Source organism: Xenopus laevis, chromosome 1S, assembly GCF_017654675.1.
Source record: "Xenopus laevis strain J_2021 chromosome 1S, Xenopus_laevis_v10.1, whole genome shotgun sequence".
NCBI lineage: Eukaryota > Metazoa > Chordata > Amphibia > Anura > Pipidae > Xenopus > Xenopus laevis.
Genome location: NC_054372.1, coordinates 38,676,071 through 38,703,682, shown reverse-complemented (window position 1 = coordinate 38,703,682; position 27,612 = coordinate 38,676,071).

Sequence of the window (27,612 nt, the reverse complement as noted above, 5' to 3'; positions counted from 1 at the left end):
TTGAAGGGGTGTATATATCATCCAGATTTCTGTCATACTGTTTTTAAGCAACCAAGTAAATGTACATTTTTTCACGGGTCTGTGGCTAGCTGTAATAGCCGGAAAAAGGACCCGGTTTACAAGAGTGTTGAGTGTTGGGCGGGATCCGATTCCAGATGGACGGTCCAGGTTTTGCCCAACACCTGAGAGAGGAACAGGTGTTTTCTCTCCTTAAGTAGGGAAGGGATTGTGTGTCTCTCTCTCTCAATCCTGGGGAAAAGAGCAGGCAGTGCAGGCCTGTGAGAGAGCCAGACTCATGTGAGTACGTGCTGTGCCACAAAGATACTGTTTTCTGTTAGGTGCTGGATGTTATATCCTCACCTAGTTAGTTAGGAGATAATTGTTTAGTTAGTGCCGGACAGGCAAGGTTTTATTTTCATTTTTGTTTGTTTTGATTCATGTTTTCCTGCCAACCAGACAAATAAAACTGGTTGCGGCCAGTTGCACATTACCAGCCAGTTTTGTGTTGTTTTGCGTGGACTCCAATACTGCTGTGTACCCGTCTACCCCCAGGAGACGACGACCCTGTGACCTCAAACGGTTACAATTGGTGGAGGATGCTTTGGCACAAAAATTTCACAGCAGAAATTCTACGTTGGAAAATTTAAAGGGCCAGACCCTATTTTTTTTCACTTGTGTGAAAGACTGTTCCCAATACAATGGAGGAGATTATAAAGCAACTGGTGGTGGCAAATGCTACTCAGCAACAAACAAATGCCAGTTTGCAGCAGGGTACAGCTGTCCAGCAGGAGGCAATCCGACAACAGCAGGAAGCGAACCGGTTGCTATCTGCACAGCTGACTGCGTTGACAGAGGCCACCAATGCAGACCGACAAGCATTAACTGAAGTTGTGCAACAGTTGGCAACGAGGCGTTTTGACCAACCTACGGTAGCTGCTTCTGGGGTGACTTCTGTGAGAGCAAGTTACTTTCTGCAAAAATTGACCCCAAACGACGATGTGGAGGCATACCTGACTGCCTTTGAAAGAACTGCTGAGAGAGAGAGATGGCCAAAGGAACAATGGGCAGGACTAGTGGCCCCGTTTCTGTCTGGAGAGCCACAAAAAGCCTATTTCGATCTGGATTCCCCAGATGCTGGGGACTACGATAAGTTGAAGGCTGAAATCCTCGCCCGGTTGGGGGTGACCCTTTCCGTCCGGGCCCAACGCGTGCACCGCTGGACCTACCAAGTGGAAAAGCCTCCACGCTCCCAAATGCATGATCTTATACACCTAACGAAAAAGTGGTTGCAGCCTGAGATCCTTACTGGACCCCAAATTGTGGAACGGGTAGTGATGGATCGTTACCTAAAAGCTCTCCCTGTTACTCTGCGGAAGTGGGTGAGTCATGCGGATCCCAAAACGGCTGACCAACTCATTGAGATGGTGGAGAGGTATACTGCAGCAGAGGAGCTGATAAGTCCAGTACCTTGCCAGCGTCCCATAGCCCAGAAGGCCAGAATTGCATCTGCACCCGGTAAGACTGTTCCGGGGGAAAGGGGGGCTGGAAAGTATCAAGGGACATATAAAGCGGGAGAGACTGTAAGCACTGGATCTAGAGACTGGCAAGCATTGCCAGGAAGGTCCCTGCCTAATAACAGACTAAACCAAGAGACTATAAGGTGTTTTCATTGTCAAATGTTGGGTCACATAGCTGCAAATTGTCCAGGGAGAGATGAACCCATGCAATGTGGTTTAGTTTATGGAAACAGACGACAGTCTATGTTTGCACAAGCAGTTTGTGCTGCTGTGCCTCAAACTCAAACTGAAAAACAAATGTGCTCCCTTTCTGTGGAAGGCAAGCAAATAACCGCTTTGTTAGACTCAGGCAGTTTGGTCACTTTAGTAAAGTCGGACCTGGTTCAGCCCAAAAAAAGTCAGGGCAATATGATAGGGGTAATTTGTATTCATGGGGACACACGGGACTACCCTACAGCGAAAGTAAAATTTGGTACCCCTGTTGGTTCTCTGACTTATCCTGTGGGTTTGGTACCTAGCTTACTGCATGATGCGGTAGTTGGGAGGGATTTTCCACATTTCTGGGAACTGTGGGAAAACAGGGACCCTGTCAGGCTTGTAAATGCTCCCAGTAATACTAATGTCGGTCCTGAGCCCTTTGATAGTTCTCTTGCTAGGATTAATGATGAGCTCCCGGAAGATGTTCAACCCTTCCCTTTCTCTGTGTTGTTGGGGAATGTAGATGAAACAGAGACTGGGTCAGAGGATGCTTTAGAAATGCCTGAGTTAGAGGTTCAAAAAGATAACTTTGGCAGTGAACAAATGAAGGACCCTACCCTAGCCAGAGCAAGAGAAAATGTACAGGCTATAGATGGAAAACCCGTTGAGCCTAATCTTAGGCTATCTTTTCCTTACATGGCGTTAATTGGGGATATGCTGTATCAGGTGTCAAAGAAGGGGGAGGACATTGTGGAGCAGCTAGTTGTCCCCAAACCCTATAGGAGAATGGTACTAGACCTGGCCCATGGACACATAATGGGGGGACACTTAGGAGTTGAAAAGACTACTGAAAGAATTCTGAAAAGGTTTTTTTGGCCCGGTCTCTATGCTGAAATTAAAGAATATTGCAATTCTTGCCCAGAATGTCAAATTTCATCTCCCAGGCCACATTACCGTAGTCCACTTGTTCCCCTACCCATCATCGAGGTGCCATTTGAAAGAATTGCCATGGACCTGGTGGGGCCGTTAGTAAAGTCTGCCCGGGGTAATCAGCACATATTGGTTATTCTAGATTATGCCACCCGCTATCCGGAAGCTATACCACTACGCAATACCTCATCTAAAAATATTGCAAAAGAGTTGGTTCAGGTCTTTAGTCGGGTCGGCATTCCAAAAGAAATCCTTACGGACCAAGGTACCCCATTCATGTCTAGAGTCACTAAAGAGTTGTGCAGGTTGTTCAAAGTCACACAGTTGCGTACTTCTGTTTACCACCCACAGACAGACGGACTAGTTGAGAGGTTTAATAAAACTTTAAAAGGTATGTTGCGGAAAGTGATAGACAAAGATGGGAGGAATTGGGACTACCTGCTCCCATACCTTATGTTTGCAATAAGAGAGGTTCCGCAGTCATCGACTGGTTACTCGCCTTTTGAATTATTGTATGGGCGACACCCGCGAGGTCTTCTCGATATAGCTAAGGAAACCTGGGAAGGGCAGGTCACACCCTATAAAAGTGTCATTGAGCATATCTCAGAGATGCAAGATCGGATTGCGACAGTGATGCCAATTGTAAAGGAGCACATGCTTCAAGCCCAAGGGGCACAACAAAGAGCTTATAACCGTAGTGCCAAACTGCGTACTTTTGTACCTGGTGACAGAGTCCTAGTACTAGTCCCAACAGTGGAAAGTAAGTTCCTAGCTAAATGGCAAGGGCCCTACGAAGTAATTCAAAGAGTAAGTGATGTAAATTATAAAATTCGGCAGCCAGGTAAAAGAAAGCTCGAACAAATTTATCACGTAAACCTTATTAAGCCTTGGAAAGAGAGGGAGTCCCTAGCTGCAGAACCCTCTTCGAGGCAGCATATGGTAACCCAAAATATAGCCTTAATACCCGAAGTCAGGGTAGCTGAGACGTTATCAGTCACCCAAAAGAACGAAGTACGGGATTTTCTTGTTAGGAACCGGGGTGTTTTTTCAGAGACTCCAGGGCGCACCTCAGTTATCAAACACGACATAGTAACAGAGCCCGGTGTGCGGGTTAAACTGAGACCTTATAGGGTTCCAGAGGCAAGACGGGAGGCTATTGCAAAAGAAGTCAAACATATGCTTGAGTTAGGGGTAATCGAAGAATCTCAAAGTGAATGGTCAAGTCCTATAGTACTCATTCCCAAGCCAGATGGTAGTTTGCGCTTCTGTAACGATTTCCGAAAGCTCAATACTGTGTCTAAGTTTGATGCTTATCCAATGCCTCGTGTCGATGAATTGATTGACAGACTGGGTACAGCTAGGTATCTAACAACCCTTGACCTAACGAAAGGTTACTGGCAAGTACCACTTACAGAGAGGGCAAAAGAAAAGACAGCATTTTCTACCCCAGAGGGTTTATTTCAATATAAGGTTTTGCCTTTTGGCTTACACGGTGCCCCCGCAACGTTTCAAAGGATGATGGATAAAATTTTAAGACCACACAACCAATATGCAGCAGCTTATTTGGATGATGTGGTTATACAAAGTACAAGCTGGGAGACTCATCTTCCTAGAGTCCAAGCAGTCTTGAATTCTATTAGAGATGCAGGACTTACTGCCAATCCAAAAAAATGTTCCATCGGACTGGAGGAAGCCAAGTATCTGGGGTACACCATTGGGCGTGGTTTAATAAAACCCCAAATATGCAAACTAGGAGCCATACAAGATTGGCCCCACCCAGTAAACAAAAAGCAAGTTAGGGCTTTTTTAGGTATCACAGGGTACTATAGACGTTTTATAGCAAATTTTGCCACCCTTGCCGCCCCTCTGACTGACCTCACTAAGGGAAAAGAGTCCGTTATGATTAAATGGATGGCAGAAGCTGAAAAAGCATTTCAGACTTTAAAGGAAGCCTTATGTGAACAGCCAGTATTAGTAACTCCTGACTTTAAGAAACCGTTCATTGTACAGACGGATGCATCTGATGTAGGAGTAGGAGCGGTGCTTTCACAAGTGCGAGATGGAGAGGAACACCCCATAATCTACTTAAGTAAAAAACTTAACAGTCATGAGAGAAATTATGCTATTGTAGAGAAAGAGTGTCTCGCCATTAAGTGGGCATTAGAGTCTCTCCGATATTATCTGCTTGGGCGACAGTTTAAATTGGTTACTGACCATGCACCCCTAAAGTGGATGTGTGAAAACAGAGAGAAGAATAGAAGGGTAACTAGGTGGTTCCTCGCACTGCAAGATTATAGTTTTACAGTGGAACATAGGCCAGGTGCCCAGCTAGGAAATGCTGATGCCTTGTCCCGAGTATACTGTCAGTTAGCAAACTGTGTTGCGACCCCAAGGTCGAAACAGGAGGGGAGGATATGTAACAGAAATGCTGGGAAATTAGTTGAAGGGGTGTATATATCATCCAGATTTCTGTCATACTGTTTTTAAGCAACCAAGTAAATGTACATTTTTTCACGGGTCTGTGGCTAGCTGTAATAGCCGGAAAAAGGACCCGGTTTACAAGAGTGTTGAGTGTTGGGCGGGATCCGATTCCAGATGGACGGTCCAGGTTTTGCCCAACACCTGAGAGAGGAACAGGTGTTTTCTCTCCTTAAGTAGGGAAGGGATTGTGTGTCTCTCTCTCTCAATCCTGGGGAAAAGAGCAGGCAGTGCAGGCCTGTGAGAGAGCCAGACTCATGTGAGTACGTGCTGTGCCACAAAGATACTGTTTTCTGTTAGGTGCTGGATGTTATATCCTCACCTAGTTAGTTAGGAGATAATTGTTTAGTTAGTGCCGGACAGGCAAGGTTTTATTTTCATTTTTGTTTGTTTTGATTCATGTTTTCCTGCCAACCAGACAAATAAAACTGGTTGCGGCCAGTTGCACATTACCAGCCAGTTTTGTGTTGTTTTGCGTGGACTCCAATACTGCTGTGTACCCGTCTACCCCCAGGAGACGACGACCCTGTGACCTCAAACGGTTACAGTGCCCATAACTGGGACTTCAAGAATGCCTTGAATATTATTTCTATCTATCACCTTAGTTTAAATTTGAAGACATCTTGTAAGGAATGGATTGAACATAGCGGATTTACATTTTTCTTAAACTTATAGAAAAGCAAAATGGAACAAGGTTAATGGCCACTGCCATAACTTCTGTATTTCCAGGTTTCCTTTTGATCAACACAGTGCAGTGTGTTTGTGGTGCGTCAGGATTAATAGAGCCCAGCAATTAAGGATTTGAAAATACATTTTCAGACTGAGTTATTCATTTTCGGGATCATGTTATTAAAAGCAAAATTGAAGCAGGTTTTAAATGATTTCATTTTTTTAAAAATACAGAAAACACGATAGAGAGTAAAACTGTCATTGAGATTTTTTTGCCTGGATTTACAAGAATTTTTGGCAAAACGCAGCTCTACCTTACAGAGTCAACGTGAGGAATGTCAACAGCAAAAAACAAAAGTGAAAAAAGGGAATAAAACATAACCAAAGGGCACACAACCATGCCTACTTTCACATATAAAACATAAATGAATAATAGATTCCCTTTTCAGTTTTCAGCAAAATATTTTCATCAGTGACCACAAAATGAAAACGAATGCTTAAATTATTAACTAGCTTTTCAAAATGGATAATATGCCCAACTGAACACAAATAAAAACCATCTAACATCCTGAAGTAATTCAATGTAATTCTGATCTACTGTATATAGGTCTGGGGAGGCTGGAGATGCCATTCCTTAGGGGGTTATTTACTGAAATCTGAAAATAACTCACTATTTTGTTAAAACCACTTCAACCAAACTCCTGTGCACATTTTCACCGTATTTGTCAATAAATTCACTCAAAAAATCTGGTGCAGGAAAAGACTCTCTGTAGTAATAAAACACTACCTTGTACTGGATCCAAACTAAGAAAGAGTTAATCCTTATTAAGCGAGCTTAGCTCTGTGATTGCCAAACCTCTTTACTTAATTTTTCAGGATTCATTGAGATCTGGCATAGTGCCGAGAGACTGGCGAATTGCTAATGTGGTGCCTCTATTCAAAGAAGGATCCCGTTCTCAGCCTCAAAACTATAGGCCAGTTAGTCTGACGTCAGTGGTAGGAAAGCTTTTCGAAGGGTTAATAAAGGATAAGATACTGGACTTCATAGCAAATCATAATACTATGAGTTTGTGCCAGCATGGTTTTATGCGTAATAGATCTTGCCAGACTAACTTAATTTCTTTTTACGAGAATGTAAGTAGAGACCTCGATTCTGGGATGGCAGTGGATGTGATTTACTTAGACTTTGCTAAAGCATTTGATACAGTGCCACACAAAAGGTTACTGGTTAAATTAAGGAATGTTGGCCTGGAACATAGTATTTGTACCTGGATAGAGAACTGGCTAAAAGATAGACTACAAAGAGTGGTGGTAAATGGAACATTTTCTAATTGGACCAGTGTTGTTAGTGGAGTACCGCAGGGCTCTGTACTAGGTCCCTTGCTTTTCAACTTGTTTATTAATGACCTGGAGGTGGGCATTGAAAGTACTGTTTCTATTTTTGCAGATGATACTAAATTGTGCAGAACTATAGGTTCCATGCAGGATGCTGCCACTTTGCAAAGTGATCTGTCTAAACTGGAAAACTGGGCAGCAAACTGGAAAATGAGGTTCAATGTTGATAAATGCAAGGTTATGCACTTTGGCAAAAATAATATAAATGCAAGTTATACACTAAATGGCAGTGTGTTGAGAGTTTCCTTAAATGAAAAGGATCTAGGGGTCTTTGTAGATAACACGTTGTCTAATTCTGGGCAGTGTCATTCTGTGGCTACTAAAGCAAATAAAGTTCTGTCTTGCATAAAAAAGGGCATTAACTCAAGGGATGAAAACATAATTATGCCTCTTTATAGGTCCCTGGTAAGGCCTCATCTGGAGTATGCAGTTCAGTTTTGGACTCCAGTCCTTAAGAGGGATATAAATGAGCTGGAGAGAGTGCAGAGACTAAGTGCAACTAAATTGGTTAGAGGGACGGAAGACTTAAATTATGAGGGTAGACTGTCAAGGTTGGGGTTGTTTTCTCTGGAAAAAAGGCGCTTGCGAGGGGACATGATTAAACTTTACAAGTACATTAGAGGACATTATAGACAAATGGCAGGGGACCTTTTTACCCATAAAGAGGATCATCGTACCAGAGGCCACCCCTTTAGACTAGAAGAAAAGAACTTTCATTTGAAGCAACGTAGAGGGTTCTTCACAGTCAGGACAGTGAGGTTGTGGAATGCACTGCCGGGTGATGTTGTGATGGCTGATTCAGTTAATGCCTTTAAGAATGGCTTGGATGATTTTTGGACAGACATAATATCAAAGGCTATTGTGATACTAAACTCTATAGTTAGTATAGGTATGGGTATATAGAATTTTAATTAAAAGTAGGGAGGGGTGTGTGTATGGATGCTGGGTTTTCATTTGGAGGGGTTGAACTTGATGGACTTTGTCTTTTTTCAACCCAATTTAACTATGTAACTATTTAACGATGTAACTTATTCGAAGCAAAACAAGCCTATTGGGTTTATTTAATGTTTGCATGATTTTTTACTAGACTTAAGGTATAAAGATCCAAATTATGGAAATATCCTTTATCCGGAAAACCCCAGGTCCCAAGCATTTTGGATAACAGGTATGGGAAAAGACTCGATAAAATTGTGAAAAAATAACAATGTTTTTCGGATTTGACGCCTGAAAAACACAAAATATTCAGATTATTGTACGAAACCCAGAGCAGCTCATGATATCTTCCAGTTGTAAATCGGACATCTGCCATTGACTTCTACATGACCTTGGAAGGTTTGGAATGGACTACTTTTTTATTCAGACTTTTAGCAGCTTCAGGTTTTGATAAATCATGAAAAAATCTAGTTTTTCTTTCTCTGAAAAAAATGGTGTTTTCAAGTTTAAGGGGCACATTTACTATGGGTCGAATATCGAGGGTTAATTAACCCTCGATATTCGACCATCGAAGTTAAATCCTTCAATTTCGAATATCGAAGTCGAAGGATTTACCGCAATTCGAACGATTCGAATGATTTTAATCCATCGATCGAACGATTTTCCTTTGATCACAAAGGAAAGCATATGGGGACCTTCCCCATAGGCTAACATTGGTGCTCTGTAGGTTTTAGGTTGCGAAGTAGGTGGTTGAAGTTTTTTTAAAGAGACAGTATTTCGACTATCGGATGGTTGAATAGTCTAACGATTTTTAGTTTGAATCGTTTGATTCGAAGTCGTAGTCGAAGGTCGAAGTAAAAAAAAAACTTTGAAATATGAAGTATTTTTCCTTCTAATCCTTCACTTGAGCTAAGTACTGTAAATGTGCCCCTAAAAGTGCAACCGGAAAAAATCGGACTTTAAAAAATAACCCCTTAAGTTTCTGTGCTACTCACTCTGTAAGTTAACATGTACAGTATGCTGTAAGTGAATAAAATATCAAAGCAAACTCTTTCCAGACTGCAGAAAGAAAGGGGACCCTTTTTAATGCTCTGATGACCATAGCATACTCTCTGTAGGTCTGAAAAATCTGAGGAATTTATAGTACTACTACTACTACTACTACTTTCAAGCACATCAGAAATTGAGCAAGTCTTGTAGCCATGTAAAGTTAAGCCTGGCTAGAAGACAGTATACATGAATTATCTGTTTTCTGCAAATTACTAAATGCTGTTTAATTTATTTACTAAATTATTATTTAGTGGCGGCAGGGGATTTTCCCCATATCATCTACCCTCTTATGTAGTAATGGCAGAGATATTGCATAGCACCAAGGACTTCTTATGAGTGTGCTATAAAAGCACACTCATATTTATAAGATATACTCAGTTAAAATGTATTTAAAATTCAAGTCAATAGAAAGCTTACCCCCCCACACACACACAACTTAAACCTAAACCATATAAGTGATGCACAAAAGTTCACACGAGAGAAACATCTGCTTGCAGACCCTGGATCCAGAAGTAAACAAATAGTTACTAAAATGCATGAATACGGTATTCTAGACCATCCTATTATTTTATGTACAGCAAAGAAAGTATTGTCAGGGCTAACACATGCTGTAGCATTGGTCAGGTGGTAGAAGCTCTCATATGCCAGTTCTTGGATTAACCTACAATCTAGACTTGACGAGCTGCTAAGAACTATAAAAAAAATATTTTTACACAAAGAGAAGGAGAATGATTGCTTTTCAGCACTTAAAATCTGCGGAAGTTATCCTTTGTTCCTAAAGAAATTACAGAAATTGTTGAGGTTTTTTGGTTTGACATCCACAGGCACATTTATCAAGGGTCAAATTTTGAATTCATGTGAGTTTTTTAAAACTCCCTTAAATTTGACTAAATTTGAAATGTTTTAATAAAATCAAATTGTAAAAACTCAAACGAATTTAAACGACCCAAAAACTCAGAACGAATTTGATTTCTCCGAAAAACACTCGAATGTCAGGCTGAAAACATCTGGACCTCTCCCATTGACTTACACTGCAATTCAGCAGGTTTTAGGTGGCAAATATTTGAATTTGAATTCTTAAAAGGCCAGAGTATGATAAATCTCGAAAATCGAATTAGAATTTTTTTTAAAACTCGAATCGAGTTTGGATAATTCCCTTAATAAATCTGCCCCTCAGTGTGAGTTAAACTTATTTTGGGGATTGCTTGTGCCAAAAACATGTATTTTTTCTTTGAGTAACTTTGGCCAAAACGTACAACAACAAAAGTCTGAAGGACTGTAAAATAATGGTAGCAAATCTGGCATACAAGTGGCCTAAAAAAACACACCTTGATAAATTCACCATTTATATTACACCGCTTTTTACACTGTGCATTCATTTTACACAGCATAATAAATATGGAAAAAAAAAATTGGAAATTCAAAGTAATTTTTTGGATACTTCGGCCATCGAATAGGATACTGGGACTTCGAATTAGATTCAAGTAAAATAGTTTGAATATATGACCATTCGATAATCTAAGTACTGTCTCTTTAAAAAAACTTTGAATTCAATACTTCGCCAAATTAAACCTGCTGAAGTGCTATGTTAGCCTATGGGCACCTTCTAGAGCAGTTTTCTACATTTTTTGAAGTAGAAGAAAAATCGTTCGATCGATCGCTGAAATCCTTCAAATCGTTTGATTCGATGGATTTAATCGTTCGATCGAAGGATTTCACTTCGACCGCAGGATACCCAAATTCGCTGAAATGATCTCCTATAAACAACTAATTCCCCTACATTGATGCAAAATATACACATCTAGGGGCACATTTACTTAGCTCGAGTGAAGGATTAGAAGGAAAAATACTTCGAATTTCAAAGTATTTTTTTGGCTACTTCGACCATTGAATTGGCTACTTCGACTACGACTTCGAATCGAACGATTCAAACTAAAAATCGTTCCACTATTCAACCATTCGATAGTCGAAGTACTGTCTCTTTAAAAAAAACTTCAACCACCTACTTCGCCACCTAAAACCTACCGAGCACCAATGTTAGCCTATGGGGAAGGTCCCCATAGGCTTTCCTAGCAATTTGGGATTGAAGGAAAATCGTTCGATCGATGAATTAAAACCCTTTGATTGTTCGATTCGAAGGATTTAATCATTCAATCAAACAATTTTTCCTCGATCGTTCAATCGATATTCGAAGTCGAAGGATTTAACTTTGATGGTCGAATATCGAGGGTTAATTAACCCTCGATATTCGACCCATAGTAAATGTGACCCTAATACAGAAATACAACAAATATAGAGACTTGAGGAAATGTAATTGAAACCTGACTGATGAAAAGTTATATGTATATTTTCCCTTCTCTTTACTTAGATATTTATGACAGATATATGACAGAAGGACATGGGATCTCTTTTTTCAAAAGAGAAGATTGAGCCATCGAATATTTGTTTTATAACCACAGTAATCTTATTCTGATCACCCTTTTCTTGCTTTACATATTTACAGTTCTGTAAATATGGAATTTGTATGTTAACCTATATATAGTTATATAAGATATGGAGGAAGTGACTTTAATTTAAGTCTGGCTGATGCCAACTAAAGAATAAAAAAGAATAAAACAGAAAAATGTGTACTGAGAACTAATTCAACCAGCCTGTTATACATGCCACGGAACACCCGATGCCTCATTTATTGTTAAAAGGTTGCTTTCTTCTCTGTCTTCCTTCTCCTCCTATGTTATGCCTGTGTCAGCGGGTGATCCGCAAAGATGGTAATTACAGCTTTCAAGAAACTGTATGTCTCTCAACCACAGACTACTTTCTAGTGTAGAATGTGCAATAGCAAAGACTTTTTGTAGGAAAGCAGTATCTACCAAAGTCATTTTCTTCAACTTAGATAATAGTATATGTGATATTTCTGTGGCAGCTGAACACTCTGGTCTGTTGCATCAGAACATGCGATTTTCATGAGGGTTTATTTGCAACTCTGTCATAGCTCAAAATAGCCTGTGTATTTATTTTTCCCATTTCTTTTCTTCATAGAATCAGTTCTACAACAGCCAAATTTAAGAACTAATGTGAACAATGTTATTCCTACGGAAAGCAAATGGTCTAGTGTTTTACTTTAATATTCTCCTCTTTCCTGGTCATTTTTTTTTAAAAAAAAAACGAGTGAATAGGATCGAGCTGCAAACAAAAAAAAAATGGAAAAAGATTTTTTTTTCAAAAGTCCACCAAACAACTACAAATTGATTGTAGGAGGTCCCCCATAGGCTAAAACACTAATTTGGCAGGTTTGAGATGGTGAATAGTCTAATTTGAATTCTTAAAGGGACAGTACATGATAAATGTTACCATTTTTATTGTACATAAACGTGTGTTGTTTCTGTTGCTTCTATATCTATTTCTGTTGCTTCTATAAATTGATATCTTTCATGCTGACACATTAAACCATGTTGTGAAGACTATTACTGAAATAGACTGTTTAAGCAACAGAATAATGAAAAATTATGTAAACCATTGTGGGGCAAAATAAATGTACGGTAGTAAGTGCTAATAGTTGATGGTTTTTGTGTGTGTTACTACACTGGAGAAATGTTTCACCATATTAGAAAGTTCCCCCAAAATGACTATAAATTTGAACAATTTAAACATAAATTATTAGCTATGGATATTAATATTGGATATGCAGAATGTAAAACAAATAGAAATGTCCAATAAAGATCAGTCTGGAAATGATATGCCTTATAATGAACTAGTCCTTTCAAGCGAATACCTATACTCTCATCTGACCTTGCTCAGTGCTCAATGGTTAAGGGGCTACCGTCCTTTTTTCACGCAGCTGCAACAAATCCACTTTGTCACTAGGGAACTTGAGACTTGAAATATACTTAAATTTGCTTGGGGTTTCAGAACTGTAAAAAGTTCCTTTCACAAAAGCAGAACAATATAAATAAATTTTCACATTCAACATAAAACAACAAACCCTTACCCCACCCCCATGGTATGTTCTTTATACCCACTAGAAAATCATGTAAACATTAAATAAACCCAATAAGCTGGTTTTGCTTCCAATAAGGATTTATTATATCTTAGTTTGGATCAAGTACAAGGTACTATTTTATTAATACAGAGAAAAAAGGAAATCATTTTTAAAAATGTTGATTATTTGATTATTATGGAGTCTATGGGAGACGCCCATTCTGTAATTTGGAACTTTCTGGATAATGGGTTTCTGCATAATGGATCCCATACCTGTATCATGATCTGTACTGAATTCTGTACAATAATCTGAATAATGTGCGGTTTTCGGGTTGAAAAAAATTGTACAATGCAGTCTTTTTCCGCGCCAGATTTTTTCAAGCAAATGTATTGGTAAATATAGTAAAAATGTGCTCGGGAGTTTGGTCAAAGTGGTTTTAAGAAAATAGTGAGACATTTTCAGATTTTAGTAAATAACCCCACTAATGTGTGACTCACTGAGGCAACTTTGGGCGACTATTGAAAACGCATCGCCGCGTGTGCATTAGCACAGGCGATTTTGTGCTGTAGCCTATGGGCAAAAGACGCTGAGGCAGTTCGGGGAGATAGTCGCGCAAAAGACGTGACGATAAGTCGCCAGGCGTCAAAATCTCCCGAATCTCCTCTTCTGGCCTTACCCTTAGGGCAGAGACACATGCTGCTATTTCGGGAGATTAGTTTGCCTAGCATCAAATCACTTCTTCTTCGGGTGACTAATCTCCCCGAACTAACTGCCTTCCAGCCGGCTAGAATGTAAATCGCCATTGAGATGGCACTAAGAACGATTCGTTTTCCGAAGTCGCCTCACAAGGAAATTTCGGGTGACTTTGGAAAGCAGAAGCGATCTGAGTGCCATCCCGCATAAATTTATATTCTAGCCGACGGGAAGGCATTTCGGGGAGATTAGTCGCCCGAACAAGAAGCGATTTGTTGCTGGGCGACTAATCTCCCGAAATAGCATCGTACTACTCTGTCCTTAAAAAAAGAAGAAAAAGGAACTGGAGAAAAAACAAAGCCACGAGTTTTAGAATCATTCTTAAACTGTATAGTACAAATTTAAGGATTTTTAATAAACAAGATTTTTTAAACAAATCTACACAATTTTAAATTGAAAAACCAGTGAAGCATTCTAAAGAATTTTCAAAGGCTTGATGTAATTTCCTTGTTAGCCAGTGAACATTCTCCATGTCATAGAGTGCTCCGCTGAAATGTAGTTATTTCGCTGACTCCTCATAATATATTTACTTTAATTATTTTTAATTTAATCCATATAAACTTTTCATTTTAAGAATGAGAGGTTTCATTTGACATCCTAACCTTTACAATTGCCAGAGGGATTACTCTGGCAGTATAAATTAATAGATTAACTCGTTCGTTTTCCTTGAAAATGCTGAACGGTTTTACTTAAAGAATATCATTTAACATTTATAGTTGTTGCCCTTGATTCTCCTTAGTATACCAAGTGCTACTAAGAGAAATGATTTGCCATTAAGTGATATATTTTACAAAGCTCTAAATAACCTTCAGGAATAGATAAATGTGTTTGTTGATTTGTTATTATATTTCTTTTTAAATACAAATACAAACTTCACGGATACCATCATTAAATTAAGATTTCATTTCTTCAGTATGAGAGTGGTTTAAATCTAAAAAAAAACTAAAAAGCTGTTCCTCAGGTTTTCAAAGTGCCCTGCTTCAAATTTGTATATTTGCATTATATATCTTCTCCAATCACAACAGATGGTATGCCACCTGGTAAAACACCTGCCAAGGCCGGGGCTGGTATTACAAATTTACCAGCAATGTAGTTTGTAATTCCCCTAACAAAAGCCCATGGTCCACCCTCAATGCGCTTGAAACTTAACTTTTCTCTGCTAGGATGGCACCTCAACCTGCCTTCTGGCCATCACTTGGCATGGCTCCACCCCTTTAACATCACAGTCCGCCCCTTTTAAATCATGGCCCGCCCCGTTTGTTCCTGTCCCCAACACCGGCCAGTAGAAATTTTATCAAAAGGTGGCAGCCCTAGCTAGGGGAGGCTAAGCCTTCCCAAACCTGGATGATAATGATAATAAACCAAAGAAAAAGCTTTATTTCCAGTTTAGTCAAGATATAATTCCCAGGACAACCTCAAGAGGATTGGCTACGCTGGATGAAAAAATTTGAAGCTTCCTGCAGCCTAGTCAATCCCCTAATGGCAGTACCAGGACTTTTTTGAAAAAAAGCTGAGGTTTAGTCATTGTCTGCTGCCATGATTAACTGTTCCTGAGTCATATGCATCAGGGCAACATCCAGTTACCTTTTATTTTTTTAACTCTTGGGCTTGGGAAACAAAATGCATAGTTACTACTAAAAAATTCAAAGGGACATGTAAAGTGCAAAATAAAAATTAAGAGGAATACTGTAGTTGCACCTGCAGATGAGAAACTAGTATGAGAACAAAAGGGTAAAAATAGGAGGGTACACGGGGCAGGAGAATAGGGGGGCATCCTGAAAAAATGAAGTGTCAAGTGTCAAGTACACCTCCCTCATATTTTGTATAATGTGCTTGTGGCGCCTCAACCTACTGTCTCTCACTATATGATGTGCTTGGGGTGCCTATATACACTTTGATTTGTTGAACAGTGTGCTAGTGAAGCTAACTGATCTCACGTTATTAAGCGGTGGGTATGATGTGCCTTTACCCATTACTCAGTGTACACTAGATCCTACCCAAACCCTAAAATTTAGCTACTTCCAAGGTTTACCCTGCAGCACCAAGCTGGTGTTGAATTATACCTCTCAAATCCTTAGATAGGCAAAGAGAATGTTTAAAGGGGAAATTGAAAGTACTCAGTGTCTGGTCCTTGTACTGTACATAATTAGATTCCCAGTTTCTTATTTGTTTCTTCACTGTTCTTAAAGCAGCAGTAAGAATAAGCATTCCACATATCCATCTTGCCACTAGTGAGAGGTAGTGATGAGCGAAATTTTTTGCCAAGTTTCGTCTCGAAAATGACACCTATAGATTGTAATGGGTTAAAAAATGTGGCGAGCCTCAAAAATTTGATTGAGTGTCAAAATAAAATTGTCGGCCATCGATACCAATGCATTTAGACAAAAATCACCCTCCGCCTATGTTTCTTTCCTGGACTGCAGAATGCTGTTTGAATATAGCTTTATCAAACCTTCCAGTGCCATTTCTCATCTGTAAAAGTATAACATATATCCTTTCTCACAATTTGTATAATTTTTGTGATTTTTTTTTCTCCATGTACCCATTTCTACCACAACATGTTTTGCTTATACTGTACATTTATCATGCATACATTTTCTACATTTTCAGCTCACCTAACGTCAGCTTGTTGTTCTCACTAGACCACATTTTTTCAGAGCTATTCAAATGGTTAACAGTTCTAACCATGTTGGCACATAAGAAAAATCTAAGTAATATAAGTGCCAAAATAACAAGTGGCCTTTTGACTTTTTAGCTCATATAGCAATAAGATAAAGACATGGTTTCCATGGCATTCCATATAATTAATTATCACACCTTTTTTGCATTGAAATTAATTGCAGTGTGGTTCATCGTGGGATGTCAAACTATGTTTACTTCATATGTATTATAAAAATTATTTTTGTGATTTTCACTTTAGTCTTAATGCATTTTTGACGTTTATTTACTTATTATTGCTGCCTACACTTTCTGTGCACATCACACCACTTTCTGTTTTTATTGCCTGTATGCTGAGCATTTCATTTCTGTTCCACCATTCTGCTAATCTTTTTTTTGCAATTACTACAGTACATTTTACTACTGTAACTTATTGACCCGACGTTACATCTTAAATATTTGACGGGACCAAAGGAAATTAGAGTGATAAGGGCCCAGGGGAAGAAGGTACTAAGGGACAGGTAAGCAGACAGGACAGGCGAGATTGATAACATTCTGTGATTTTTTTTGTTGATACGTGAAGTGAAAATTATTAAAAGGAATAATTTAGGAGACATTAACTTGTATGCAGTCGGTGGAATTTCTGCCATTCAGATCTTGAAGAAATAATTGCAGAGAAGATGACATTGTACTGCATTTGGCTAATGAAGCCTGATAGAGATATGAGCCTGAACTCACCCAAAAAGTAACTGCTGCAGAACAGTATGATCCATTTTCCCTTATAAATCCCCTCAACACACCCAAACGTAAGCAACACACACATATATATGCTTATTTATGTTAGTATTGTGACTTCTAACACACCCACAGGAAATCCAAGCAAAAAAAAAAATGAAATAAATAAGTGAAATTATTTGTTGTGAATTATTCAATTCATGGGGGTTATTTATTAAGCTCTGATTACCTGAAATCCGGACCTTAAAAAAAAAATCTAAATTTTTCGGTATTTATTAAAGTCCGATGGTATGAAAACTCCAAATCGGAAAACCCGGCATCTCAAAGCTCTCGGGGTCCTGTATTAGTCAATGGGGAAGGTCCCAATGTCTGCACTGCTGTCAGTACCGATATCTGATGATTTTGGGGATTTTGGGCCAAAAAGTCCGGAAAATTTGTGGGTTTTGAAGAAAAGTCCAAAGTTTTTGAACTTCGGACCTTTGCCCGAACCTATTTTGTTTTTGAATGATAAATAAGGTCCATTCCGAATTCGGAGTTGCTTGGATTTTTACTGAGATAAATTCGGAGCTTGATAAATAACCCCCTATGTGTTATTTGTACCTTATATCTTGTATATTGGTATCTTGTGTACATGTGGGAGGATATTATCATAAGCCCAGTAAGAAGGGGATGCGGAAGCAAAAAGTGGTGGTCAGATAAGAAACAAGGGATATTGAGAACATCATCATTGAACTGATAGACTGGGAACTGTATCTCATCTTGGAATATTTTTAAGCTATAGTTAGCTATAGTTGTCAATTCTTTCATACAGTATGTGTTATCCAAGGAAACCATGTGTTCCAAAAGTTCTACTATGCTGGAAGCTAAATTAGTATGACATTGAGAATAAAACATAATATAACAAAGCATTACTATAGTCTTTTAGGAAACATGTCAACGAGCAGAGGAAAGAGCTGAGCTACAGTATGTGGCTGTAGAGTTTAATGGTAAAATAAGAGGAGGAACAATTTATGAAATTGATTAAGGGGCAGATTTATCAGGGGTCGAATATCGAGTTTATGGGAGTTTCTAAAAACTCCCATCAACTCCCATAAATTCCCAATGGAAATGTATTACATTTTTTTTTTTAAAAAAATGGTGAATAGGATCGAGCTGCAAACAAAGGTCAAAGGTCCACCAAACAACTCCAAATTGATTGTGGGAGGTCCCCCATAGGCTAAAACACCAATTCAGCAGGTTTTAGATGGGGAATAGTATAATTTGAATTCTTAAAGGAACAGTACATGATAAACTTCAAAATTTGAATTTCAATTTTTTTTTAATTCAATTCGAATTGGACTATTCCCTAGTCGAATTACACTAAAATAAACTTGAAATTTGAATTTAAAAATTTGAATTTTCAATTCAACCCTTGACAAGTCTGTCCCTAAGTGTAAGAATGTGGCACAGATTGCATATATATTCCTCAACTATTCTATATAGAAAAGAGAATTTCTCCCTTTCCCAGCATTTCATGACAATCACAGTGAGACCCCCCTGTATTTCATGACAGAAATAGTGAGAGCATTCTCCAGCACTTCATGACAGCCACAGTGAGAGTCCCTTAGCATTTCATGACACTTTTCACATTTTCATGCCCACAGTGTGATATCTTAGATCTTAAATTTATTGTTAATCTCCTCTTACAGTGTAGAGAAGTATTATCTGGCCAAGGTTCTTTTATTTTTAGTGAGAGTACTAAATACTCATGACAGTGGAAAAACACAAGTAAATAGCTTTTGTGTAATGTAAATTGTAGACAAGCACTTATAAATATGGCATATTTAATACTTATTTCTTATGTCCAGAGAATACATTTTAGAAATACTGTAGCTAAAATGGATTGTATTATAGCTGTGGAGGAAAAATATTACCAGACAATGGTATAGCAAGAGGTTCATGAACCACGTTGTACCATGTCTTCTTTGTGAAAGCACCCCATTATGTCATTCTGATACATCAGTTGTTTGCACATGTGCATTTCTGTTTTTGTTTTTAACTGCTAACGCTCCATTAGAGGATTCTGCACATCTGCACATGTGTGCCCCCAGTGTGTTAAGGATTTCTTCACAATAGGAATATTTTAGAGGGGAAGCGACAGTGAAAAATTAGAACACACATTAGATTTTTTTTCCAAAGTGATCAACAGCTTGCCTTCTGCACATGCACAACAACTCATTTTTGATTAATTTTTTCATTTTAGATTAGATGGGGCTACAATGGTAATTACAGGAGAAATGGGGTAGCCTGCCCGATGGAGAGGTAGGAGATGTAGGGAAGAGAGAGGAGACGGAAGGGAGGGAGAGGAGACGGAGGGGAGGGAGAGGAGAACGATGGAGATGGAGGGGTGAGTGACAGAGGGGAGAATGATGGAGGAAAGAGGGGTGAGTGACGGAAGGTAGAGGAGGGAGCTGCCTCTTCTGTCTACCACTAGTTCCAGCCCTGATTAAGGCGTATATATTTTAGGGTGAAACAAGTTCATTATCAGTTTCTTGCTCATTTTTACCTTTTTCTCTTCCCATCCAAATTCAAAAAACCTGGACAAAAATCAAACCAAAATCAACACAATATCAAACATTTTTGCTAATTTCTATGAACCAGTACAGCATTAAATGTACACAATTTCCCATGTTTTATTCTCTGTTAATGTACATTCTCCAGTGGCATTTACTCTCTTGGGCGCTGCATTACAGTACTAAGAATTTCTGTTTTAAGCAGCACTGTTAATAGCAAGCAGCATCTTGATTAAGATTAACTTTAATTAAGATACATGAGACCTGCTTACTTGTCTGTTTGGTGTGATGAGACTTGCATCTGAAAACTAATGCATGAAGTAATGAATCTCTTCCATTTCCTTATTGAAAGAACAAATTAGATTTGTGCTGGATTGCTTTCTCACCTGAGATGAATAAGTGCACCTACTGAAGCTCTGATGCTCCAATTTGATTACATTTGTTTCCTCTGATATGATCAGTGCTAGTCAGCAGAATACGGTCCATAAAAATGGAACTTAAACAAGGTTAAGTTTAATTGACTCTGATTTTAAAAAACAAGTTTTTGCATCATCAGTAATCTGAATATTGTATCTGCTTGAGGATTAAAATAACACGTACAAGATACACATAAAGGACGCACACATACCACCCACCCCCGCACGCATGGCAAGCACCCATATGACACACAACACTTACAACTCAATCTATTAAAATACCTTCAATTAATTTGTAAAAAAAACATGTGTTTTTATATATGAACTTATTTTAAGAAGAGAATTAAAAGGAGCAATCTAGCTAATGTTTTTCTCTTTTGTATGTGCAAATTATGATGGTATATCATTTGTTGAAGCTGGTCAACATCTGGGTATAGGTCTGTCCAAGTGCTTAAGAAAAAACAGCAGCTGGTCAACACTATAGTGTGGGTTAGACAGTGGACTATAAACCAAAGTGAATACATGTGTCAATTTGCTATTAGGCTAGTAGGGGAAATCAGAGCCAGAAAGGGCCAGTTACTAGGACGTAGTTAGTGTGGGCAGCAATACAGGTTTAGGAGCAATTATCTGGAGTGCTTGGGACTTGGGATTTTCCAGATAAGGGGTCTTTCTGTATTTTGTTTCTCTATACTTTTTCTACTAAAAAACATTTAAACACTAAATTAACCCAACAGGATTGTTGCTTATGGATTGATACCTTACTTACCTTCATGTACAAGGTACTGTTTTATTATTGCAGCTAAAAAAAGGTAATAATAAAAAAAAAATATTTGCTTAAAATTGACTTTGTTGGAGATAGCCTTCCCATAATTCAGATCTTTCTGGATACTGGGTTTCTAGATAAGGGATCCCATATCTCTACAAGGTAATTTTGTAATTGGTCTCAGAGACACACTAGGAAAGGTGTATATAAAAGAAAAAAGTTATTAGCTTAGTCTCTACCAGAATCTCTTGCACCAGAAGTAATTAACATTAGCAAAGTGGAATCTAATGCTACAAATGAGCAATCTCTCAAAGCAATTAGTCTTTTGTCTTACTAACTTACAGACTCTCAGCTTTCAAGATTGGAAAAAGGTTTAGTCCTTTAATTCTAAAAAGAATGTTGATGAAAAGTGGCATTATAAAATAACTTTATTTAGCCATCACCTAGTGATTCATCCCTTGCACAAGTTAAAACCCAACTTTGGAATGCTTGGAGGCAACTTTTGCCTTATGGGAATTTCTAAAATAATATATTATGTTGCTTATTACAATATGAAGGCCCACATTCCCAATTTAGTTACCTATCTAAATGTCTATGATTGAAGCATATCATTCATAGTTAAGAATTTGTACTGATTTATCAGAAAACTTAAAGGAGCCACACAATCCTGTTGCTGTGACTAAATGTAACATCAGAATTGAAAAGGAATGCCTACTTACAGTTTATGATCAGTGGTAAATATCAGAACCTGCACTAAAATGATATTTAACATGATATGAACCTTAGTTAATGTGTAAGCATGTGTCTAAGCAACTGTGGAGTCAATCTCCAAGTGGATGACATCAGTTAAATTGTAAAATATTATCGATCATTACTCCTACAGCCCTTCCTCCAGATAAAGCACATTTTGATGGAGGACAAAATACATTGCCTTCCCTGAATGACTTACTGCCTCTAACAGTGGCCTCCATGAAGGGAGGAACTAAGATATAAGGAAAAACAATACTTTCTAGAAGCCATATAAACCAACATATAAGTAAGCTACATGGTGGTTATAAAGGTTTGCAGGTGTCAGGGTAATTTTCAGAAGTGCATAGCCATATGCCATATAATTCCCACAAAGGCAGAACCATCAGCTGATAATTGAGAATAATAATTGATAATTCTACTATGCCTCTAGTCTTCATACCTTTTACAGTTGCTGCAATGATTATAATTAACTGTCTTTGCTAACAGAACATCTGCATCCTATGAGGCAAAATGGAAAGTCTTCCTATGGATCAGCCAGAAGTTAAAGGGGTGAGAGAAAGCAAACGAAGAGGCAGAACTTGCTGCTAAGTGCTCTTTATTGCACACACATTGTGTGCAATAAAGAGCACTTAGCAGCAAGTTCTGCCTCTTCGTTTGCTTTCTCTCAGCTCTTTTGTTGATTTGCATATATCCTACACCTGGAGCAGGGGTGCCTTGCTGAGATTGAGAGCATAGCTGCCAGTTCCCCTGTCATCCTGTTTTATTGTTCAGAAAGAAGTTAAAGGGGACCTGTCCTCGTAAGAAATAATTCCAAATTCTTTTCTGTCGTGTTAGCTGAGCAAAATAAACTTTACTTACGCTATATTTATTATTTTAATTGTGTTTCCTCCTATCTTGGAATTACACAATCACAGCAAGCGGGCAGGAGACATTTTTATGGCAGTTTGTTACTGAGACACCCCAAAATCTTGTGTATGCACCAGAATGGGGGACCTAATGCCCATGCGCAGTGCTCTACACAATTAAAGAGTGTGAGGGGGAATGTGAGAAGTGCAGTCACATCTAGGAATTGCTAAATGGAAAGTGAAAATAATTGTCTGCCCCATCTTTGTGCCTCAGGCATAGAGGCGGGGCAGGTAATATTTGATTGACAGCTCAGATATTTAAAAACCTTTATAACAGGTATGGATGTGTTAATAAAAAAAGAATTTTGGTTCCATGTTTAATATGCAAAAGACTTTCATTAAATAGTTTTTTCTGAATAGGTGACAGGTCCACTTTAAGCAGGTTTCAATTGAAAGGATTGAACTAGTTCGGTATGTGTTTCTTTTTCCTATGCAAAAAAATGGAAATCTTTTAATCTTCGACCTGGTTTGGTGCTCCGTGGATCAAAGACTTTTTCCTATGCAATAATACTATTTTTTTAATCCTCTATTTACATGTGCAGTCATATTTACACAATACTTTTCAGAGACTGAGCATCACTACAGTCCCTGCTCCAATGGAGGTTATCTAATAGAGGGTGAGTGCAATGCATTAAACGATACTGTACCTGCAAATGACTAAAGTATTGAATATTCCATTGTAATTTCATTTATGTATCTAAATTGACTACTTTGAGTAAACTCTTGCCCATCTTTCACTCTTTCTGTGTTCTTTTTTCTGTTGTTTTTCCAAAATGTAGTTCCATCGTACTGGAACAAATACTGAATGATGCCATTTGTATGCGCCACAAGCAAATAGCTACTCTGCTGGAATGTCTTAAATATACACAAAAATGCTCATATATTTGGATACCAGGTACTTAGTTTCACTAGAAATATTGTAATCACAGTGAATCCAGACACTTATTTTCATCATGTCACAGTCAGGCTTGCATTCTAATTTGCTGCTTCTGTCAAGGCTTCTATGATGTATTCATGACATTGGGTGACATTGTTAAATGTATTGCTGCTGAGCTCTGACAGGTTTTCACTGCAGCTATAAATGATGTTTAAACTAATTACAACCCCTCAAAACAATGAGACAGAAAAGACACAGTAAACTTTGATCAGTGTGAATTAGAAAAATCACGGTTCTAGCAACCGGTGCAATTGATACTTGTTATCCACATGCAGAAATGTCAGTGGCAGATGTAGAATAATCCAAAAAAGTGAAAGTAAACAAACACTCCATGCTGCCAAAATATTGATCAGTAATTTTGCAGAATATATAAGAAAATACATGCATTGCAGCTTTTCAAAACCTGAACAAATATGCCTATTACTTAATATTTAAGCTAATTTTATCATTTTTTTAGATCTCTTAGATAAGCTCTCACAATCAGCCCCCTGTTTCCTAACAATATGCAAGTATAACTGCATCTAGTCTGTTTTGAATGTTTGTCTGTATTGTCAACTGTTATGTCTTGTATTTGTATCTCTTACTCTGTAAAATGCTGAAGGAGACAACGGTGATACAGCTTGTTGTGTAAGATTATTGCTTTAAATTTAGTTTGCAACAGAAACAGACCCAATAGCACAGGTCAACACTTTTGCACATACATTTTATATTTTCCGGGTTTTACCAAGGTTGTAGCTGCAAATGAAATACATGATGGTTCGTTTAGGAAGCAAATACAATTTGATCAGTGCAATTTACAGAGACCAAAAAGGAGTTTTACACTGATTAGTGTAGACTCAATCAATTCCTGTGGTGGTTCCTTGGATGCTCTGCCTCTGACATCCTATATAGATTCAATGTATAATGAAGTATTGGAATCACTCACAAAAGCAGATTAACTGCAATTCTGTTGCCACACGACATGTTTCTGGCACATTGGCCCTTTTTTAAAGGAAAACTATATCCCCAAAATGAACACTTAAGCAACAGATAGTTCATATCATATTAAGTGGCATATTAAAGAATCTTACCAAACTGGAATATATATTTAAGTAAATATTGCCCTTTTACATCTCTTGCCTTGAGCCACCATTTCGTGATGGTCTCTGTGCTGCCTCAGAGATCACCTGACCAGAAATACTTCAACTCTAACTGTAACAGGAAGAAGTGTGGAAGCAAAAGACACAACTCTGTCTGTTAATTGGCTCATGTGACCTAACAAGTATGGTTTGTTGGTATGTTTGTGAGTACAGTGAATCGTACGATCCCAGGGGGCGGCCCTTATTTTTTAAAATGGCAATTTTCTATTTATGATTACCCAATGGCACATACTACTAGAAAAGTATATTATTATGAAAATGGTTTATTTACATGAAGCAGGATTTTACATATGAGCTGTTTTATGCAATATCTTTTTATAGAGACCTACATTGTTTGGGGGGTATAGTTTTCCTTTAAAGTGTCCCTTGAAAAAGGGCCAATGTGCCCGCAACATGTAGTGTGGCAACAGAATAAAAGCTTAATTGCAGTGAATCTGCTTTTGTGAGTGATTCCAATACTTTGCAATACATTGAATTTACAGAGGCATTTTTGTCCACAAGAACATTTCACCATCATTCATGTAAAATTGCATGTGGCAATTACCACACTCAAATAAGGTAGCAAATATGTGCCCACTTCTTTAGAACCATAACAAATGTACTGTTTCTGAGTTGGTATGTGTGTGGTTTTTATAACAACATTCAGATGCAACCATCGTGATTTCACATTTTGTCTCACCATGTCCAGACACCATTTTTTAGTGCTATATCCTGCCTCTAGATGGTGATAGAGTGTACATACTTCTTATGGAATAAGGCCCATGACTCTAGCACCATCTAGAGGCAGAATTTAGCACTAAAAAATGACATGGCGCAACAAAATGTGAAATCCCAATGGCACCTGTCTGATTTGTTTGGCAGGTCAGTTACTTTCATAGACTAAACCACTAGGAGATACTGGTTTTCGTAGATAATTTATGACAGCGGGCTAAAAGAACACTGCGAGTTGCTAGGTGCTTGTATGCTTGCAAGTAATTCCACTTTTGCAGTTTGGACTTGCACTTGCACTCATTAATGAGTCCACTATAGTTTTGTTTTGAAAAGTTTTTATACATAAATGTTAACTAAAAGCATGTAAAGCATATCGTATGAGAAATAGGTTTTTATTATTATATTTACATTTTGAAACAGGACCAATAAGAAATCACTCCTGAACACACCTTCGAGTGAACACGTTTCCAGGAAAATTGGTAGAATCTTGCTTTTTGTTTTTCCAAGCAATTCCTTTTGGTGCCCAATCTAATTGCCTCAGTTATATATTGTAACAGCTAATTTTGTTTGAAAATTGACAGCTGTCCATTAGGTTTCACCCTTCACTGACCCAGTAATGATTGAAGTAGGGGATGTTTCCTATTTCAAAACATTTTGACAGTTACTAATAATGTGGGAATTGCATGTTTAGAAAACATGAAAAGATTACTAAAATCCTATTAGTTGTGTAGTATTTCAATGAAAAGTATTGACTGCAGTAAAATGTTTAATACTTTTGTGAGCCTCCCACAGCTAATAATGTATTTTGCTGTGTCTGAAGTTAAGAACACAGAAAATGCTTTTTTTAATGGAAAGCAATGAAAATGAGGTTAAAGTCATAATTCATTAATAGTACCATACCAAGAAGCTTTGATACTTTGAGCTCTTTGAATCTGCAGAATCTTTTGTAAGCCTAAAATCTCATCTTTACCTATCAGTACTTATATGACTGCATTGTTATGCCCTTAAGACACACATCTAATCTAGTCCAGTATGGGGCACATATATTTGCACCTAACTGTGAATGGTACACCTTCAGGAGCAACTTGTCTTGGGCATTCCTTTGTATCAGCTCCACTTTGCCCACCCAGAAATCTCTGATCCATTTACTACTGAAGTTGAGGACTCTAATGTTGAAGTGAGTACAGTACTACCATTTCTCAGCACTTCCAATTTCAGGGCTGTATTCACTATTCTGCATACAATATTTTTAAAGAGATGTTTCTACTGCTGAAATAAATTATGATATTGGGTAATAGAGAGCTGGTGGCCCTTGCCCTTGAGGAATTGAGTAATCATTTTCGAAAGTTTGTGGAGGATTTAGAAGATGTGTTTGAGCTATTCACAACCCTCAAGGTCATCGATCATTTCTTTTTTTCTGCATTCATTTTCATTCTGTCCTGGTCCTTCATTTTGAAGCAGTCTTTGTCTTTGAAGCTACTTTATCCACACCATGAAGGCTGCAGGACCAGACAATATTCATGGCAGAGTGCTAAGAGAATGTGCAGATCAGCTGGCAGATGTTTTCACTGACATCTTTTGACATCTTTAACATCTCCCTGATCACCTCCACTGTCCCAAAGTGCTTCAAAACCACCACCATTGCCCCCGTGCCGAAGAATCATCAGTGTCCTGCCTCAACAACTACTGTCCTGTGGCAATCACCCCCATCATCATGAAGTGTTTTGAGAAGCTTGTCAAGAAACACATCAAAACCCTGCTACCACCAGCACTGGATGCCCTATAGTTCACATACCGTCAAAATCGCTCAACAGACTATGCAATAGCCACCACCCTCCATCTGGCTCTCTCTCATCTGGACAAAAAAGACACCTACGTTCGAATGCTGTTCATAGACTTCAGTTCAGCATTCAACACTATCATTCCTCAGCATCTGATAGAAAAGCTGAGCCTGCTTGGACTGAACACCTCCCTCTGCAGTTGGGTTCTGGACTTCCTGACTGACCGACCTCAGTCAGTCAGGATTGGAAACATCATCTCCAGAACCACCACACTGAGCCCTCCAGGCTCTGTGCTTAGTCCTCGACTGTTCACTTTGCTGGCGCATGACTGTGCAGCCACGCACCGCACAAATCACATCACAA